Raw genomic sequence first — 13,477 nt, forward strand, 5'->3', positions numbered from 1 at the left:
CAAGCCTGGATCCTCTTAAACATTGTGGCAGGTCTGGTTTCTGCCCCCATAGTACACCCTAAACATAGCCAACCAGCTCCTCTGATGGATGTTGGTCAAAGGAACCAAACTGTGATTGGACATGGTTTTCCATCACAGGTGAAGAAGAAAGGTACAAATAAAACCTTCAAAATCTAAATATTCCAAGCAAAATTTAGAAATATAGGATATAAGAAGGCTGTTTGCAAATGTGAGGAAAATTGGCATCATGTAAATCAATTCTCTTGAAGATGGATTGACTTTTTTCATCAGTATATTATAGTGAGTGATCAAAGAAAATACAGAATTCAGGCCTGGAAGAAAACATCATCTACCCGAACATGTACCAAAATCCTGTAACCAACAGTTAGAAAAATAATCCCTGGGCAACTTATAACGTGAGCAAGAGCTAAGTGCTGTGGAAGTCTGAAACACCTTAACCAAGAGTGAAGCAGTCCACCACAAAATGTCAACCGAGTTATGAGGGCGCAACCTGGGACAGATAAATAAAATGGTACTGTGCGCTGCTGGGGAGCCTGGGCCATGCCTCCTTCATCATTTGATTCCCACCGTGCTTAGGGACAGCTAATGTATGTTGATTGAAGTCATAATTTAAAAAAGGAAATGGGGAGAAAGGGTCTGAGATGACTGCATCCAGCCACTGGCTAATGAACTATCACCAAAGTCTAAAAACAAAATGGTTTAAAAAACAAAACAAAACAAAAAAATTGTATCTGTGCATGTTTACTGGTAGCTGTATTTAATTCAATGTATAAAGTTTAAGATCTTTGTAACTAGCTGTATGTTTGCTTTAACCCTTTTTTAGTTATCTGTTCCACAATGTAGAATCATCTGGCATTTAGTTTTATTTTAAGGTTTCCCTTATGACGTGATTGTGTAAAGTACTTGAAACCAAGTAGAATCTACTCGCAAGCTGAGTTTTCCCAGATAAGAAATGGCCACTCTGAAAGCACTGTATGCACTCGAACCTCAACGAGATAGAGAAAAAGATGTAAAGGGAAACAGGTTAGGAAGTATTATCTAATTAGGGACAGCTGCATAAGTACAGGTTGGACGAACACTCAAAAGTTTCATGACGAATGAATGTGTGAAATGGATGCATAAATTGTATATGATTTAACAAGACTTTTATTCGGAATCTAATAAGATCAAGGAAAAAATTATTAGATGGAGGAAAAATCACAAATAAAAAGTGTAGCAAACCATTCTTCTCTCAGATATGAGATGTATTTTAAAAATCAGTAAGTAAACTCTCATCCATATACCACCCCTGCTGCATGGCCTGCCACCCCCACCTCCAACTGGAGCAACCCAGCATTCAAGCAAAAAATAAAGATATCAAGAAAACTCTCTCCAAAATAACAAACTAATTGGAGCATTCTTTCCTAAAGAGCCAGTTTGTTGTGATGGAAGTTTCCCTTCCATCACATTAGGAAAACTAATAAAAGGAAATTATTTTCTGGTAATAGATACATTGCTATTGTTTACCAAATGTCTCTTCCCCTCACCCACATCAGGATCATGGGCTAGTTAACTTAGTCATGTGGCCCAGTGAAAAAGGTTGTCCAAAATTCCTTGGTTTCCAGTGTATCCAATAAGCATTTAGCTCTAAATAGGTGGATATTTCTGAATGCAAACACATAGCTCCCTAATGAGAAAACAAAGATTAATATGCAATGTTTTTTCATTGTCTACTGTAATTCAGACTTTTGTTTACATTTAGTTTTAAACAGGGTAATTTCTACTGGCATGTCAAATATGTATATCTATGAGTGTATACACATACGTATACACACATACTTATGAGTATATATGTTATAAATATTTATAAAAAGCTATGTAAAAAATAAACCACTTTATAAAAAAGAGCTGTCTTTCTTTGAATTTAAGTAAGAATCACTTCAACTTTATAAATAATTGTCTATGACAATGTTTCTAACCCTTTGAAGGGTTAATACTTATGATGTTAATATGTTTCTTTAACACTTCTTTTATGTGACAGTAGTTTTGCTTTTCAAATCCATAGACTGAGACCACACATAATGACATAAAGCTGCCATGAATTCAGTAACTTTTTAAACCGTTGTCTCATTCTTTGTAAGCATTTATATATTTTTTTGAAATCAAATTTAATTCAGGTCTTCATTCAATAAATTTTCCTAAGTAACTTTATTAGTTATTTATTTCTGAATAACAAATTACCCCAAAATTTAGCAGCTTAAAACATCAAACATTTATTATATTGCACAGTCTTTGAAGTCCAAACCAGGAGTGGTATAGCTCTGTAGTTCTGGCTCAGGGGTTCTCATTAGGTTGTAGTCAGGCTGTTGACTGGGGATTTAGTCATCTGAAGCCTGACTGAATCTGGAGGATCCACTCCCAAGTTCATGCTCATGACTGTTAATAGGTCTCAACTCCCCATTGGCTATTGGCCAGAGGCCTCAGTTTCTCCATGGGAATAACATCTCTACAGGGATACTCATGACATGGCATCTGGCTTCCCTCAGATCAAGTGATGTGAGAGAGAGAGAGAGAGAGAGACAGAGAGAGACAGAGAGAGAGAAGATGCAGGGTCTTTTATAACCTAATCTTGGAAGTCACATACCATGGCTTCTGCCGTATTTCTTATAGGTTTATATTTTAATAGAGTGAGATAGAAAAAATAAATAAATAGAAAAGTGTATAATTTGCCAGAGTAAGAGGGAGAAAGTAATTAACTAGGGTTTATTTTAGATAGGTAGCTAATTAGTGCAGTTCTTATTCAGGGTTTTTGTACCAATCATAACTATTTTGATTGCTATGCCTATTGAAAGATGTCCTACCAAAAGTAATTTGGCAAGAAGGGCAGTTTTTTAGATCCCCCAACTATTTCAGCCCTAAGGAAAAGTAAGGCTATAGATGGGCCTCAGAAATGCTAAAAGAAGGGACTCGAAGTCAACAGAATTCTTTCCCACCCCTCTTGGCCAGTCATCTTCATTATCCTCATGTCCATGGACACCTGCCATTTGATGGAGACCACAAATGCCTCCTATGAAAAGTTGCTTCCCTGCTCTACTTTTTAAAACAAACAAACAAACAACCTCACAGAAGGGCTTTGTTAGGATAGCTTGGGTCAGGTACAACCCTCCCTCTAACCCCCCAGTCAGCTAGAGCCACTAAGTCTGCATCATGTGGTACAAAAATGGTAGTGAGGGAGGGGGCTCAGTCCTGTGTGGTCGAAACAATTCCCAGAGAGAAGGGAATCCCAAGGGAGAAGAAGCTTTTCCAAGAATATCAATTACAAGCAGGTTGATTAAACTTTTTTTTTTTTTGAATATATGACTTATTTAAAACTTGAGAAATTCCTCTGTAATGAAAGAAAAGGCAGATTTGGAGGCATGACTTTAAATATAAACTAATAAAACTGAGCCACTTCATCAACGTCCTTATAATATTTGAAGTTTCATTTTATTTTAGTTCCAACTCTGCATGTAAGTACTTTAAATGCCATATTAAGAAATAGAAATCTGGCTTTATATAAATGGCTTTAGGGAAACAGGCTGAAATGATCTTAGTCAACATTATCGCAACATTGGGCAGCAACTATTTAGATGCTGCTTTTCAAAAACAGCATCTGGAAACTGAATTCCTGTTTCTCTTTGGCTTGCAATAATCATTATTTTGCTGCTAAATATAGACCTATGTATAACACACATTTAGAGTTTGGGTCTTTACCTTATAAGGCAAAAGTAGGTGTGGAACTGTCATAAAATAGACAGTGCTACAAATTCCACTGGCACCAATAACAAGACCCAGCTGTGCATGTTAAAATCCTCCAAGACCAAACTTTAGGCACTGCATGCCTTTCGCCCAGTCTCACTATTTCTGAGAACATTTCAAGAGTTGCTAAAAGTTCTATTTTGGCGTTTAACAGATGTATCAATAAATGCTGCATTTTTTAAAAATAGCCTTTTTGTATGTACTTTTGAAAAGTTAATAAGTTACAAATTATCAACATTCCTGATATGATTTTGGTTTCAGATCTGCACCGATGTGAATTATGTCCACCATTGTGGAAGTTTCTACCTGAAACCATTTCTCCATCTCTTCCTGAGAACAAACATCCAAAGACATGAAGAAATCCATCACACTAATGTTCAGTACCATGTTACAGATGTTTAATAATATTAAATATAAAATTAAAAAGAGGTGTTCTGTAGTAAAAATTGAAACTGTTACTATTACAGACCAGTTATTTATATACTCCTCTCTGAAAGTAGCTTATTGGAAACACTCTTCATTCATTTTCAGCACATTTTTAGAATTTGCTGAAATAAACAAGTCATCTGAATCTAGGTAGCTCTCTGCCTGGTGCAAAATCTGCTGCGTACCAAACTATTTGCTACTGCTTTCAGTTTTCTTGGATTCTTTTCAAATGGTTATTGTTGAATTGTCATAAAGACCTTGACCGTTTCTTTGCAGACCAGTGAACCAATCACTGAGGTTGCCAGTCTCGCCCATTTCCTGGTTGTCATACAGCTGATCATCAAAAGAAGGCAATCCAGCACAACCACCAATGCCAATGAGTGCACAGCCTTAGCTATCAATCAATCCATCAATACATCAAGCCTATTAGAGGCATGCCCTTGCTAAGGAGACTCCATCCTGCACTCTAACAGTGTCACCATATTAATATTTACCTTCCAGGAACCAGCAAATGTATTAATAAAAATGGTCACGGATATTTCCCAGACATTCTGTTCCAGGCACTATACTGAATGCAAACATTACAAAATTTGAATCTTACAATGGAGACCTTATTCTTAGTGTTCTTTTTACCTAAAAGACCTGTTAAGGGAAAATGATTCACATAAGGCTTCTCAGCTAGGTAAATAGCCAGGATTCAGATTTGCCAAATTCCATGCTCTTCTCTTTTGCCAGACCTCTTCCCTTGCAAAAGGGCACGATTTTCTCTTGTTTCTGGTCCAGAGGTTTAAATGAAAGGTAATTATCAGGAAGGCATTGGAATATTTGCCAGCCATGTACAAATCAGTCTTTGGGGCCTTGATCTAGCCCTCATTAGAACTAAGAGAGTTGATATTTCATTGCTCTAAGATAGATAGCTCTTAGTCCAAAAATTGATAGCAACTATTAGCCACAGAAAAGGATATCCATTATAATGTACTTTTAGGAAAATAAAGGCCACCTAAAGAGGACAGAAGTTACATGTGAGATCAAGCTGAAGCCGATAGAATATCGCTAAATATAAAAAAAATTTTCACATACGTGTGGATGAAAAGGTACATCTACCATGACCCGACCTTATATATTTACCTTATCCTCTTTCCCTTTCATTATATCTGTGACTGTTTGGGAAAATAAAGTCTCGTATATTTTAGTTCTCTTACTTGTATGCTATGAGGATTTCTAATAATCAAAACAATTCATGATTTGGGGCCTGAAATATATTCGCTCATGCTGCACAAACAAGACCTTTGCGTAATTATTTTTGTTGTCAGTCACTTCCAGAAATCTGTTGTAAAAAGCAGCATGGTGACAAGTACAGGAAATGAATCACTAAACTTTTGACCCTTCATCAATTTCTGCACCTAAGATCTAAAGCTGATGAGTGCTTAAATATGACGGAGTTTTTCGACTGAAAATGCCCACTACTGAACCATCATTATTTCTTTGGGCCCTACTTCATATTTTGTTCATGGCATGGGCCTTAAGTAAGTTTGATAACTATAGAAATTAATTTAAAAGCTGGGGGTTGGGAAGATGGTTTTTGTTATTGTTAAAATGAGCATTAGAAATATTTTGGGAAATGCTTAGGAAGTTCTTAAATGATTTCATAAAAATGTTACTAGGACAATGACATTTTGCATTTGCTTCCCAGCCCTAGAGCAAATTCAGCTTTTCCCTAGAGTAAAGGTAAGAATAGCATTGTTCTCAGACGATCTTCTCTTGACTTCGGAGAAGCTGTGTTATGTCTGGAATTCCAAAAGAAAGGCCAATTTTGTTTTTCAGGCAAATCCATTTGCATTTATGTATTTCAGATTAAATAACTTAAATATGTTGTTTTTAGAACTAATTTAAAGCCAAACACATTGTTGATGCCTCCAGTGGTAAATAGTTTCAGGAAAGACATTCCTCTTGAAAACAAAGCTCCATAAAATATCATGTGCTCTAGCTAATTTTACACCAAAAAAAAAAATAAAAACACCATTTTGAGAAAAAATATATAAAATATTTGGTAACAATACTGAAACCACCCTGTGCTAAACAAAAAGGGACCACCAAAGATTAGGCCACTTGGTTCTTGACATCTGACAGTGGTTAACATGACAGCTTTGAAAACATGATGATACTACTTCAGTAAAATACAATATTAAATTCGCATGCATACATATAATAAAACTAATGTCTTATTTATCCCCTCAAATTTTTATAAAAGATTAATTTGTTTGCCTATTTGCTTGCATATGAACAATTAAATATACCTGAGTAATAATAATACTTTTCCTACAAATATTTGACTCTGTCACAAGATATGGATTACTTGTTGTAAATATCTAGATCAATGGATGAATAAAAGTGCTAGAAGAAAAGAAATTGTGAAAGTTTAAATGTGGTACAACTCTTGCTCTGAATAAACTTTATGCAAAGCATCTCAGTGATGATAATTATTCACCCACTTTTTCAACTAACTCAGAATTGGAAAAAAATCATGCAAATATCTGTATCAAGTTCCTGACTGCCAAATTTACCTAAGTTTCAGCTCTACTTTCTTGGCAAATTGTTAAAAAGAGGAAACTTGTCTTCAATTTAAATTAAGACAGATTTAATTTAATTTTGTCTTAAATGAGCACCCCCACCTTGTCCTAGTTCCTAGGCACAGACTTTCCCAATCCTCACACCCCCAGGTGGGTCTGCTAGTCCTCTTCTTATGCAATCTCAGGTACTACACTCAGTGACTACGTTAATCCACAATAAGGCAAGATATAGTTCAATAGCCCAGCCCTCAACCCCCTTGACTTGGTAATCTCTGAACCTACTCAAGCTCCCAGACCCAAGACCTGAGGGCTCAGTGCTCCCACAGTGATGATTGGATCTCCGACCTCTATTACCAGGAATGAAGAACTAGGTAATTAAGAACAACCTTTCTATTGAATATAGATGGATGGGAAGATTGATAGATGATGTATGTGTGTGTGTGTGTGTGTGTGTGTGTGTGTGTGTGTGTGTGTGTGTGTGTGTGTGCGCGCGCGCACATATGTACATGTACACATATGCTCAGACATATGTATATCTATTTTAATCTGTTTGAAGCCATCAAAGTTAACAGGTAATGACGAATTATTGGGTAAAGTTCCCAGAAGTCCAGAGAAATGAGTCTGTCATTTGAGAACACTTTTGCTGCTCCTGGGCATTTACTAACCTAGTCTGCGGAGAAGCAAGCTTTTATCTAGCTTTGCAGACCTTTTTCTAGCTTTTGCAGGAGAGTGCAGGATGCGCTATGGTGAGAGCCCTTGTAAACTTTCCACACTTTGGATTGAGATTCCAAGTTGTTGCGTGTGAAGAGCAGGAGTGGGCCCAGGATAAATGAACTTTCACATCTGCTGCCACCCAGATCCAAGTCATCCGCCAGCAGCATGCATGCAGGACCCAGTGGCACCCACCCCAATGAAGGCTTTGCCAAAACCCCAGCAAATAGCTCCTGCTCACCAGTGTTGGCCAGGCTTTCTGCTTTCCACACTCCTAGCCTATGGTTTCCTGCTTACCAGCCTTGTCCTGTGGTTGTGGACAACTCTGGCCCAGGACGAGCTAGGGGACTTCACTACCCAGTGGGCCGCAACCACACCCTCAGACTTTCTTGGGTACTGCTCCTCAGCCCTAGGGTATTCTATAGAGTAGTTCTAGCAGGTAGCCTCTACAATGGCCCTGAGTCATCTCCATTTGCTGGTATTCATATCCTTGTGTAATCACCTGCCTTTGTATGTGGGCCAGACCTAATGACTCACTTTTAATTAATAGGGCCACAAAAATTGATGACATTGTATAATGTTGAGTATACTAATTATCCTGATTTGAACATCACATATTGCCCATAGGTATTTATATTCAATGCTGTACCCCACAGATACGTACAATCAACTATATTCCAATAAAAAATTAACTGATTAATTAATTAATTTTTTTTAAAAAAGAGTAAGGAAAAAGCAAGAGGATGCTGTTCTCTCATTCTCTTGCTCTCTCTGAAGGAAGCCCGCTGCCAGGTTGTGACCCTTCCTATGGAGAAGCTCATGGCAAGAAACTGATTTGTGGCCAGTGAGGACCTATGGCCTGCCCGCAGCCATGGGAGTGGGCTTGGGTACAGACTTCTGAAGCCACCTGAGTGAGCTGAAGCAGATCCTCCTCCACACAAGCCTCCAGAAGACTGCGGTTCTAGGTGACACCTGACTGCAGCCTGAGAGAGACCGTGAGCCGGGGCCATCCAGCTAAGCTGCACCTAGATTCCTGGCCCCTGAAACTGAGATAACAAACGTTGGTTTCAAACTGCTAGATTTTGTCTGCCCAATATTGCCCATCACCAGATTCCCCTTTACTTAGTCCCTCCTGCCTGCCTGCGGTTCGGATCCCTCCAGGCCTCGAGTGCTCCTCTGCAGCACTTGTCTCACCTCTCCTGACTGCCCTCTTCTAGCTCCATCTCCAAAGTGGAATCCATTTGCTGTGGCCCTGTCCGCCCTGAAAATTCTCTTCACCTTCCCAATAGAAAAAAAATCCCTGCTCTCAAGAAAGGAGTACATTGTTCCCCGAGTGTGGCATTTCAGACATCAGGAAGCCAAGCAGAGAGAAAGGTATGCATTTGGGTGGCGGGGAGAAGTGGAAGGTCCTGATGTCACACTGTGTTATAAAACCAGTCACACTCCACAGGGCCCAAGCAGGAATCCCCTCCCACTGCAACACCCAGAAGATTTTTTTTTTTTTTTATGTGAGCTCTGGAAGAAAAGATTGATAATATTGCAATTTACATTAGAAATTAAGCTATGTATTTGTTTGTTAGGCATCAATTCTCTCCATCGTATCAGAGTAAGAAATGACAGGGGAGGAGGGAATAAAATAATTATTTCAATGCTAATACATATAGAGATAGATGTATCGTGACATTATATAATTTAACTTCATATTTTTCTAATCTTGGTATTATAAACTACTTAATTTCTGAAAGGTAGCTTACTTTAAAATATAAACTGTGTAATTGTAAAATGGTGCAATTGCTATGGAAAACAGTATGAAAATTAAAAATAGGGTTACCATATGATCCAGCCACCCCACTTCTGGTATATATCAAAAAGAACTGAAAGCGTAGTTTATGGTATAGAAGAGATATTTGCACATTCATGTTCAATTGCAGCATTATTCACAACAGCCAAGAGGGGGAAGCAACTCAAACATCCATTGATAGATGAACAGATAAACAAAATGTGCCATATACAAACAATGGAATATTATTTGGCCTTAAAAAGGGTTGAAATTCTGTCATATGCTAGAAACAGTCCTTGAGGACACTATACCACATGAAATAAGACAGTCACAAAAAGACAGGTAGTGTATGATTCCATTTAAATAAAGTATCTAAAGTAGTCAAACTCATGGAAACAGAAAGTAAAATTGTGGTGGCCAGGGGCTGGGTGGAGGGAGAAAGGGGGAGTTGTTCTTAATGGAGATAGAGTTTCAGATTTGTAAGATAAAAAAATTCATGAAAGCTGCTGCACAGCAATATGGATGTACTTAACATTATTGAACTATACACTTAAAAATGGTTAATATGGTAAATTTTATGTGTTTTTTACCACAATGAAAAGTATATAAACTGTGTAGATATTCAAAGGATTAACTACACCTTGGATTCCTATTGCTATATCCTGCCTACTTCTCTGCAGGCTACTAGGTACCTGTGCACCTGCGCATCTTGGCAGTGTCCCCTCAAATGCCAGCTTTGCAACATCTGACTGCCCTCCTAGGCGGTAAGTCTGTACCTTTCCTGTGAGATTCTGTGAGTAATTTCATTTAGATAATCCACAGCTGATAAAGCCATTTCAAAATCAATTTCTTCACAGGTAGCAATAATTGTTCTTCTTAGCAGGGCCTGAAAGAGAAAAGGCAATTTCCTGTACATGCATCACTAAGGGAGATGACCAAAAACTGCCTGAGAAAATTGGGCACTACTTTGAAAACCCCCGTGATCACTCACCTTGACAAAGGTATGCCATAACTCTGAGCTATTCATTTTAGATTGGGCTGGAGATCAAATTGTTCATTTAATGGATGGTAAATAAACTTTCAGGAAAATCATTTCCCTTTACATTTTGATTCAAATACTGTTCGCCTACAACTAAATCTCAAAGCATGACTGGAAACTTTTTGCAGATGTCAGCAGATTTTGATTGAAAAGTTTTCCCTTACCAGTGATTAACAATTAACAAAAATGAAATAAAAATATCTCATTGATTAAATAAAATTGTTAAAAGGAAACAAAAACAAAAATCTGCTGTGGAAATTTTCCTTTATGGTGTCTCCTAGCATACTCCATTCTATATGAAGAGAACTTTTTCTTTTAAAAAAAACAGCAACTCTCCTTTCTTCACCAGTCAGTAGTTAAAGCCCCACATTTCTTTCTTCTTTTTTTCCAACCTCCTTTGACTTTTCACATCTCCTTGGACACAACATTTGGATATCAAAAGAATGAAAACAAGGAAAGGTAATTTTTTTTTAAAATTGTAGTTAAAGGAACTATTTAAATTTATTATAAATTATATCCCATATGAAATAGCCCCCAAAAGAGTTCCTTGCACATGATAGAATTGTTCTAATGTGAAGAAATGATAATGTTTTCTCCATGACTGGATGGCCTAAAAATAATTTATATAAATATTGTGTGCATTAACAAACCAAGAAAGCAGAGGTTCAACTACCTGCTTAGATTGGAGTTTGTAATACATTTTTAAAGTTGTGCCAAGGAGTTCTGTGAATAGTTTTAAAGAATTTGTAAACCAGCTTACACTCATTTTATTCTTTCACTGTGACAGGCATTTAAAAAAACACATCAAGGAAAGGAATATAAAAATTACTAAGTCATAAGCAGGAGACCAAATCATTACCTTTTAATTAAAGTAGATCACAGCCTGAAGTAGCTGAACTATGTTGCTTTTCTCAGATAGGAAAAAAAAAAAAGTGTACCCTCCTGTTTCTCATATTTTCTATAGCAGAAAAGAATTAATTATGTCTTATTTGTAGTTCCTATGAAGCTTATCAAATTTTCATTAGTTAAGACTAGGCACTATCAAGCAATCATTGATAAAATTTCAAATCTTAGATTCATTTAAATCTAAGAATTCATTTAAATCTTAAATCATTTTTAATCACACCTCTAATTTATGACACACATTTCAGTTACATAAGCTGATAATATGTATAAAATAAGTTGATAAAGCACAAATAATGTCTGCATGAAAGTTTTAATGGGAATAGTGTCCAATTCCAACATATTCAAATTTTGTTACTTTAAAAGAATAAAAGCATTCTTAAAAATCCCCTCAGGTATGGGTCATGGGGTGTATACATTGGTCAAAACTCCAACCTGTGCACTTTAGCCCTATTTGTTTACCTACATATTAATTACACCTTAATTTTTTTAAATCCTTAATCAAAGGGCCCACATAGCTACAGTCACTTCATATAAAAGAAAATCCGTGAAATAGAAATGCTCATGCTGTTTGCTGTTGATTCACGCAGTCACTTTAAATCTTTTTTATGCTCTTACTTCAACCACTATTTGATCATTGGATCTGGTCTTAGGGGAATGCATGGAGAAGCAATTGAACCAACTCTTCCTGTGCTTTTCATATACCTTGTCCCTCAGTATTCATGATTTAGAGAGCTCAGGGGAGGTTCCAAAGGGTACATTCATATCAAGAGAGTTACATAAAAGTACTAGCTTTTTTGTGGCTAAAAGGTCTTTTCTTTGTCCTCTTACCAGGAGAAAATGTTTGGTCTGGACAAGTTCCCTATGGCAAAGCTCTTTGAGGAATGAATTCTGAAGTACATTCAACTCTCTGTCATCAGGACCTTCTAGTCAAAGTGTTTAAAGGGGAAATTGGGATATTATCCATCACCACTTTCTAACTCTAAGAGGTGATTTTAGCCAATCTGGAATTTTGATAGATTTCCTAAAACACTTTATAAAAGTGTCTTCATAAAAGCAACTTTGTAAAAGATTCTACATTCACCTAACTAAAAAAAGAAAAAATAATCATTCATAAATGCAAGATTAGTGCCAAACCAAAAGCTTTCAGGAAAGTATTCTTAAAATTTGATAGAACTCTTTGCTTGTATGTATACAATACATACAAATAAAATTTACACGGTACTGATGGATTTATAAATAATTTTATAAATAAGATATTTAAGTCATAAGGTGAAAAAAATCTGTGCATAGGCATGAGTAAAGAAAATAAAAAGAAAAGAAGTTTGGCCTAAGTTTGTTCCCACCTGTCTGTACTTCAGGCCTCTCTTACAAGGTCAGTTTGTCAGTCAGACTGATTTATTAGAACAAGAGGTAACTCTAATTCCAATCCTTTCCCTTCATTTTACAAAAGGGGAAACTGAGACCCAGTTTCCTGTGACTTGATAATGGTCATTCATGAGAATCAAGGAATAAATTTTTACAATTTATATGATTCTTTACATTTTAAGGTGAAACATTTAAGGTTAAACTTCAACTAAATATTGCTGATGTCTAGAACACTGTTTTCCCAAAATAAGAAAAAAAGGTCTGTTTAGAGCCTATGTAATTAAATTAATCAAAAGTAAATCTGTGTAACCAGTTAGACATGGATTCAAATCTGAGCTCCAAATCCTAGTTCCACAATTAACTGGTCATGTGGCCTTGAGTGAATTGCTGAGACTCGGTTTTAGTACCTACAAAATCATGAAAAATAATACCGAGCTCAAAGATTGCTGTGAGGGAGTAAGAGAGGTCCTGTGAATAAGGTGCCACACGGGTGGCAGCCCTCTAATGGGAGCCGACACTGTGTTTCCAATTCCAAAAGAGGAATGCGCATGTTTACCTTGAAATTGTTTGACTTTGTTCTTGAGCCCTAGGACTAGAGTTACTAAAATATAATAATTTAAAATGTAATTATCAATTTATAAAAAATATTTATCGAGCTTAACTTGTGGTAGGTATTGTGATGGTACGGAAAGAACATAGAATTCAGTCCCCATCCTAAAAAAGAAACTAATTCACATGAAATCAATAGTGACCCCTAAAAGTCCCCATGTGATCAAGTGCTAAGTTGTGGTTAACAGTCAAAAAGTGCTATGAGAAAAGGGACAAGGTAGACCTCAGGAAGGATTAGACATCGAGGTCTCAGTGGAGGAAATATGAATGGGA

The sequence above is a fragment of the Cynocephalus volans genome, chromosome 7 (genome assembly GCF_027409185.1).
Source record: "Cynocephalus volans isolate mCynVol1 chromosome 7, mCynVol1.pri, whole genome shotgun sequence".
In the NCBI taxonomy this organism is placed as follows: domain Eukaryota; kingdom Metazoa; phylum Chordata; class Mammalia; order Dermoptera; family Cynocephalidae; genus Cynocephalus; species Cynocephalus volans.